General features: G+C 34.6%; 1 protein-coding gene across 1 annotated transcript in view; it reads right to left on the bottom strand.

Moving 5' to 3' along the window:
- The window catches only part of LOC144971488 (uncharacterized), a 113,125-nt gene that overhangs the window by 68,913 nt on the left and 36,712 nt on the right, over positions 1 to 7,500 (bottom strand). Inside the window, exon 2 of the mRNA XM_078912448.1 lies at positions 1 to 227. This exon is cut by the window's left edge and continues 467 nt beyond it. The gene's annotated coding sequence lies outside the window, so the exon portion shown is untranslated. The remainder of the gene's footprint in view (positions 228 to 7,500) is intronic.

Here is a 7,500-nt window from a genome sequence, read left to right as displayed (position 1 = left end):
TACCCAGGTCTTGAATCAACATTTATGCAGTATATATCAATTGCCATCAACTCGAAACACGAATGAATCCAGAAACAAAAAAATAAACAGAAAATGATAAGCTCTGTTCAATATGATAAAATGCAATTGGTACGAATGTTGGATTTTCCAGGTCTTGAATCAACACTCAATCTAATTAATGTAGGCTATAATCATTCATTGCCATCAACTCAGAACATGAATGAATCCTGAAAAAAAAAGAGAAAAATGATAAATTAGGTTCAATATAATAAAATTCAAAAATGCCATGTACTTGTATAACATTTCTTCAAGATGTTCCAATACTATGTTTTAACCAGCAACTGAAGGTTGATTGACACAAGATTGTTTTACTTCAACCATTATGACTTAATTAATGGACTCTATTATTTCATCATTATCTCGTCTGGTCTCAATGTTACAACAGAAATGTAAAAGTTCAAAAAATTCTCAACGATCAAAAGAACAGGAAATAAACCTAAGGACTTCCTGAAGATAGCGAATGCTTGAAACATGAACAATATTATACTTGAATTGTATATGTATGTATATATATATATATATATATATATATATATATATATATACAATATATATATATATATATATATATATATATATATATATATATATACAATTCAAGTATAATTATTATTGTTTAACTTCTACAGTATTGTTTCATGTCACTAGTGACAATAATAATAAACAATAATAACCAATAATAATTATACTTGGAATATTTATAAAAAGCTCCTTTTATAAAAAAAAAATTGAGCACTATTATTTCATGGTTTTTGCTTTAATGATTTAAATGTATATATATATATATATATATATATATATATATATATATATATATATATATATATATATATATATATATGTGTGTGTGTGTGTGTGTGTGTGTGTGTGTGTGTGTCGTCTACTCCTTTGAGTCTAAACTGAGTCAAGGACATCTTTTTCGTATATACTTTTATTTTGTAAGAAGACCGCAGGGTTATGCTATTTTAAAAGCGCCCTCAAGTTTCAACGTGTTGATACATCATCCAGTAAAATAGAATATCAAACATAACTTTTGATTGCTTTGGTTTGAAGATAAAAAATCAATTGGAAAGAAATCGATGTTTCTCTCACGTCATTCACAACCCGTCCCTTTCATTCTATCTAGTGAAGATTATTTTCAAGCGAATAGATAAAGGAGAATGGATTTGTAAACATCATTCGTGGAAGTTCCTTCTTTATCAAACGAAAGTGTTTTGTCTTGTTTTTATTCTTTTTATCTTTGTACTCTTTTGTTTTGTTTTGTTTTTTTGTTTGTTTGTCTTTATTTTTATTATTGAACCGCGGGCTGGCAAATCTCATGTCAGAATACTGATGCTTTGAGTTTAGGAAAAATACTCACAACATCCTCCATACCAACCGACACACACAATTATGTGTAACCATGATCGTTTATAGTCTGATTAATATAATTTACTGAGAACTAATCACCAAAATGGCTGATTAAAAACAATAACAAAGAGATGAGTGACGTCAATTTCGTTCCTTTTATAGAGCAATACTCTCTCTCTCTCTCTCTCTCTCTCTCTCTCTCTCTCTCTCTCTCTCTCTCTCTCTCTCTCTCTCTCTCTCTCTCTCTCTCCTCACTATCCCCTCCTTCTTATAAAAAAACATATCTCATTTGAGAGAGTATTGGTATGACTATATATTATTATATTCTTTCATCCAAGTACGCGTTCTCTTGTGAAAAATATAGATAGTTCGAAGTTGACGTCACTCAGGTCTTTGTTGTTGTTTTTCCCCTCCCAAAAAGAACCGTGAGCTGTTTAGATATGAACGGAGATACAACAAAACATTTTTTAAAAGCTTGATCCTTTATTCAGAGTAATATCCACTAAACGTGCTTAAGGTGATTTACAAGGGGTTCCTAGCCAAAAGCAATATTTAACACGCAGAACAAGACATGGCGCCTGTTAGGCGATGTTACAATATTTTAAGACAGAGACAACACTGTTGACGGTCAGGCTCTCATTTTACGGTGATAGAATGTGAGTAAAGAGCTTTTACCAAGGACTCAACAATGCGCCGCTCAGAGTGGGACACTCGAACGTATGACTTTCCGATCCAAAGTCGAGTGTCATACCACTAGACCACAAAATCGCACAAGATGAAATACGTGACAAAATATTGTGGTAACGCACTCTCCTTGCTTTCAACTCCTTCATTAAAAAAACCCCCAGTCATTTGAGAAAGTATTCGCACATTCTTTCATTGGAAAAGTCTGTTTAAACAGAATAAAATTCCATTTCATCTTTTATTCATAAATTAGCGAAGCCCTAAATACAAGGTAATCGCTAAAATTGAAAAGTGGATACTTGAACCAGAGGTAAAAATAAATGGAAAGCGATTAAATATGTTTGATTGTCCATTCGTGTGAGAAGATAAGAGTGAAATCTCAAAAGTGTCGTTTTCAGACCTAGTTCTGAGGATATGACAATAAATGTAGGATGTTGCACTGTCTATTTTTAAATTCTCTCCTTACGCAACATTTTCAGGATTTTTTCCAAAATATGACCCATCGTCTCAAAACGGCATTATGTTGGAACGAACCATATGCCTAGAAGCCGAATTAAATTCATAAAATGCATTTCCCATCTATCTTATAATTGAGCTTTTATAGCGCAATCCACTAAATGTGCTCAAAGCGCTTTACAAGGGGTCCCTGGTCAACAGCAACTTTCAACATGTAGGACGGGACATGACGCCTGTTAGGCGATATTACAATTTTTCGGACAAAGACAACGCTGTTAAGACCAGGTACTCAATTTACACCTGAGTACGGTGAGAGAATGTTAACAAAGAGCCTTTTCCAAGGACTTAAGTATGCGCCGAGCGCGAGTCTCGAACCCAGGACCTTCCGATCCGAAAGCGAATGTCATACCACTAGACAATACCTGTCACGCTGTCTCCAATTAACCAGTTACCTAACTGTCGTACTCTATGAAGACACATATTTAAAATTATGACCAGAACACTCGTCCTTCGCATATCGATCGATTTAAATGACCCTCATCTCTGCAAAATCTTTCAAACCTGGGACTTCGAGAGGTAGGTACCAAATTTGAGAGTTTAAATCGATCGATATTTGAAGTAAGAATTTTCTGGCCAAATGTTTAAAAACGTGTTTTTCCAGAGTACGGCTGTTAACTGGTTAACTCCCTCAACCCAAACACCGACTATATCCGTTGTTTACCCGGGTTACTTTTACCCCATACCTATTTATTACATTTTTCATAGACAAATTATAGGCGTAGTGTCAAAGATAATGTTTTTAGTTTTTACGTTAATGGTAGTTGAATAAAACTATCTATGTACATGCTCATTTTTAATACATTTTTTTCCAATTTTGAAAAGTAGCAAAACTCTCTAGGATTGAGTGAGTTAACTGGTTAAGATGTGTTAAACATTTAATTCAGAAAAGTGAGTGGAGCAGGCACTTAGTTTAATAACAACAAGAGATGAAGTGAGTAGGAAAGTACCAGAAGACAATAGAGAATAAAAAAAATTCGTGGCGGTGATGGGGGTTTGAACCCGGGACCTTACTGGTACGACAACTAACTCCGCCTGGCCGGGGAGAACGTTACTCTACCGTATGAGCTATCAACGATCCCAGGGCCACTTTCCTACTCTCTTCATCTCTTGTTGTTAAACATTTAAACAACATTGTACTCATTGAGGGTTTGCTTTGTACATTTGTACCAACGATGTCACAGATTCGAAAACTTTGACCATAATATGGCACCACCACCATACACATCTTGTCATATATCACATCAATACGCTTCAACAGTCGTGACGTCACTTCCCTCGTAATGACGCATGGTAACTTAGTAACTGGCTCTAAACTATCGGAACAATGGCGGACGCCCTTATGAAATATTTCTCCGACGAACATAAAAGCGTATCCAGAGGAGAAAAAAAAACATTATAAATCTGATCATGTTTTGACTTTAACACATTCTGATCACAAGACATATGAAAAGTTCTAGCCAGCATGAAGATTAAAAAGTAACTATTTTCTTTGTTTAGAACCACGATGGCCGCTGTTGCTGGGCGACATCAGATTCTTGAATCCAATTAAAAAATAGCAAATACGTAAAAATAAAAATAAGCAAACACTGTTGCTCATTGGTGCGGCTATGTGGTCTAGTGGTATGACACTCGCTTTCGGATCATAAGGTCCTGGGTTCGAGCCTCGCTCGGCGCATAGTTCAGTCCTTGGAAAAGACTCTTTACTCACATTCTCTCACTGTACTAAGGTGTAAAATGAGTACCCGGTCGCCGTTAACAGCGTTGTCCTTGTCCGAAAAATTGTAATATCGCCTAACAGGCGTCATGTCCCGTCCTACATGTTAAATTTTGCTGTTGACCAGGGACCCCTCCCTTGTAAAGCGCTTTGAACACATTTAGTGGATAGTGCGCTATATAAAAGCTCAATTATAAGATAGATGGGAAATGCATTTTTTGAAATGCTGTTGCTAGTTTCCATTAGCTGTAAATAATTGGTAATCTAGATATATGAAATCAATATTGGCCTGTAGAATCTAGATATCTACCCTGTAATTACCACGACATCTGAAAAAAAAAAATCGAGCAAACAGCTTTGTATTTCGCAATTGGGAAAATGTAGGTCAATTAATCATTCCCCATCTGTCTGTCTCTCTCTCTCTCTCTCTCTCTCTCTCTCTCTCTCTCTCTCTCTCTCTCTCCCTCTCTCTCTCTCTCTTTCTATCTTTCTCTTTCTCCATCTTTCTCTCTCTCTCTCTCTCTCTCTCTCTCTCTCTCTCTCTCTCTCTCTCTCTCTCTCTCTCTCTCTCTCTCTCTCTCTCTCTTGATCTTCGGACTGTTTTATCAATAATTTTATTCGACGTACAAGAAGTCGTGTTTGGCAACAAAAAGATTTTTTTTTAAACGAATAATATTGTACCCCAGCGTTGATTTTCGTCAAAGACTTGTGCTTCTGAAATTTAAAAAGATGCATTTATGCGTATGACACTTGCCTTCGGACGGGAACGTCTCGGGCTCGGGTTCAAGTCTCTCTGAGTGGCACACATTTGATTCCTTGGATAAGGCTCTTTGCTCATATTCTCTCACCAGACTCAGGTCCTACCTGGCCGTTAACAACGGGGGGAAAATGGTACCACCGCCTAATAGATGATAGCATGTCTCGTCCAACATGTTGTGTTGTTGTTATCTTGGGACCCCTTGCAAAGCAGTTTGAGCACGTTAATGGGGTTATTGTGTTATGTAAATGCTCGTTTTGTTGTTTTTTTAATGACAAAGGCTCAAATCTGAAACTTTTCAATTTAAGAATATAACTAAAAGTCGTTATATTCCAATTATTTCCGTTTTATGAATTTGTTAATCTAATGGCACTTTATTCCCTTTCTTTCCTCTCTCAATTCCTCGGTTATCTACCCCTATACATCTGTTTTCGACATCAGTCTTCTAAAATATTAACTATTTTTGCTTCTATTTTATATCTATTTTTCTCTATCTCCCTCTTCGATGCCTGTCTACTCGTTATTCATGTCAATTTTGTGATAAATATGGCTAACGCAGTACAGTTGATGCTAGATAAACCAACCTCTTCTTCTTCGTCATCTTATAGTAGTAATGATAATAATAATAATAATAGTAATGATAGTAATAATAATGATGATGATGATGATGATGATGATGATGATGATGATGATGATGATGATGATAATAATAATAATAATATTAATATTAATATTATTATTATTATTATTATTATTATTATTATTATTATTATTATTATTATTATTATTATTATTATTATTATTATTATTATTATTATTATTATTATTATTATTATATCATTATAGATACCATTTATCTTTATTAGAATCCATCATAAATATTATTGTTATTATCATTATGAAATACTAAGTACTGACATTGTTTCATTTGGGGGGGGGGGGGAGGGCGAGGGGTTGACGGTCCGATTTTTATTTGTTTATTTGATTTTTTTTGTTTGCTTGTATGTTGGGTTTCTTTTTCTTTTGGAAGGGCTCGGTGGGGGGGGGGGGGGTTGAGGGTTTTTAAAAAATAATTTGATTGCTTGAAACAAAAAGCTATTCATTTATCTGTGACTAGTTGTAAAGAACAATCTATTTTTTAAAATTCAGATCATGACATCACCTTCTATTCTTTCATTATTTTAAATTAATGTTACAGTTTGTCTATTCTTTATTTTGGTCCCCCATTTACTAAATTTTCGATAGATTAAGATGACCCTCAACTTGTATAACATTGTCAATGTTGGAGTCTTCAACAAAGTCTTGAAAGAAATCTAAGGTCTAATAATGATATTATTTGACAAGTCGGGGTGATCTAAATCAATTCATCGATATTTGAAAGGGGGAAAAAGATGAGGCCACATTTCTAAATGGCGTTTTGTACAGCGGAATTCTCCCTCAAACATTTCTACAACCAACTCCGTCATACGTGACTTTATTTACAAGTAGCTTATAAGTTATAGTCACTGTCCTAAGGCACGAGTATTCTTAACGACAAGCCACAAGTGATGGTTCCTGGTCCACAATCGCTCACACTACTCTGTCTATCTATCTATTTATCTATCTATCTATCTATCTATCTATCTATCTATCTATATATATATATATATATATATATATATATATTTATCTGTCTATCTATCTATTTATCTGTTTAGCTATCTATCTGTCTATCTATCTATCTATCTATCTGTCTGTCTGTCTGTCAATCTATCTATCAATCTACATATCTATCTCTTCTGAAAAAAGCAACAAAGATTATTCACGCAAACAATCTTGTAGGCAAAATACAAAGTTAGAATACTGTCATACTGTATCTATCTATCTGTCTCTCTATTTATTCACATCCTCTCTATACTTCTCTCTCTCTCTCTCTCTCTCTCTCTCTCTCTCTCTCTCTCTCTCTCTCTCTCTCTCTTTCTTTCTCCCTGTCTCTCTATCTATCTATCTATCTATTGATCTCGGTACCGAGATGTACCCCAATCACGTATTTCTTTTCTATTCGAACTCAGTAATTTCCCACCATGTAAACACTTACATGTAGATTTAAACTGTAGGATGATTCAATCCAAGTGATGGCCAAGGGCCAAGCGGTTAGTCTCTGAAGTGTTAAATCGGTACGAGAGAGGAAGAAAAGCTATTTTTATCTCTACATGTTTTACTTAGTAACAGCATTACCCTCAATAGCACTCGTATCCCGTTTGCTTCAGGCCAAGAATCGTGTATCTACTTTCAGTACTATTTTTACATTGAACCGGAAGAAAAGAATAAAAATTACATTGAATGTTTTTGGTAGAAAACGATTTTGGAATATTTGAAATTATCATTTTAATTGTTATTGTCGTAAAGCAGAACTAATTACTTCTCTTGAGAGGTTTTT

Source organism: Berghia stephanieae, chromosome 4 (assembly GCF_034508935.2).
Source record: "Berghia stephanieae isolate SIO BIC M18660-M18661 chromosome 4, UCSD_Bste_1.3, whole genome shotgun sequence".
In the NCBI taxonomy this organism is placed as follows: domain Eukaryota; kingdom Metazoa; phylum Mollusca; class Gastropoda; order Nudibranchia; family Aeolidiidae; genus Berghia; species Berghia stephanieae.
This window is presented reverse-complemented; position numbering and strand designations above follow the sequence as displayed.